Source organism: Vespula pensylvanica, chromosome 10 (assembly GCF_014466175.1).
Source record: "Vespula pensylvanica isolate Volc-1 chromosome 10, ASM1446617v1, whole genome shotgun sequence".
In the NCBI taxonomy this organism is placed as follows: Eukaryota; Metazoa; Arthropoda; class Insecta; order Hymenoptera; family Vespidae; genus Vespula; species Vespula pensylvanica.
Genome location: NC_057694.1, coordinates 1,242,746 through 1,243,690, shown reverse-complemented (window position 1 = coordinate 1,243,690; position 945 = coordinate 1,242,746). Strand labels below are relative to the sequence as shown.

The following is a 945-nucleotide window of genomic DNA, read 5'->3' as shown; positions in this document are numbered from 1 at the left end:
CTCTCTCTCTCTCTCTCTCTCTCTCTCTCTCTCTCTCTCCATTCTTCCTCAATGCTAGATAGCTTGAGAAGGCGATTATTAAAGTGCACTTAAGAACTTTTACGAACTTTTATTCGACCTTTGCATAAAGGGAGCAACGCTATCAATTGTGAATTCATTTAACTCCATTGTAAAACTATGCATAAATACATATATACGAAAATACATATACATACATGTACGCATATACACGTAGACGTATATAACAGATGTTGTATTATTATTACGATGTAATTGATGAAAATGTATTTTCAACAACGTTAATGAAAGAAATGACGTAAAAGAAGAGACACGGTATATAGAGTATATATATACTATCGTTCATCATAACAAAGCCTCTTATCATTTTATTCCGCAGTCTTCCGTTGCGGTTATGCGAACAATATTATATGGAGGTTATACGGGATCGAAAGAGATAGAGAATAATAAATTTATTAGCAAAAAAAGGGGTGAGAAAGAGAGACCAAAAAGAGAGAGACATTGGCAGACAATGTGTGCGTGTATGTATTTGTTAGAGAGAGAGAGAGAGAGAGAGAGAGAAACTTGTTAATCTTTTTTAAAGGTCATAAAAAACGTGCCCAGTCAGAAGTCATAGATGCTTTAGGTTGGTGAATCATCTTGTTCGTGAGATCGTAATAAGGAGTTGAAGAAATAGATCGAAAGACCCTGACGTTGGATAAGGAAGTTGTCCTTCACTTACGAACGAAGAGAGATTCTTTATTTTTCTTTTTCTTTTATATTTCATTTCTTTTTCTTCTTTTCTTCAATCTCTCGTTGAATATTTTACTTAAATTCTTGTTCCTTTTTTATATTTTATCTTATTTTATTTTTTATTTTTTATTTTTTATTCTTTGGCGTCACGTTTCCGTCGTGTTTCAAAAGAATTCTTTTTTTTTTTTTTTTTTT

General features: G+C 32.1%; 1 protein-coding gene across 4 annotated transcripts in view; it reads left to right on the top strand.

Annotated features, from left to right (window-relative positions):
* The window catches only part of LOC122632398 (chloride intracellular channel exc-4), a 14,048-nt gene that overhangs the window by 6,712 nt on the left and 6,391 nt on the right, over positions 1-945 (top strand). The gene's annotated exons all lie outside the window — the stretch shown is intronic.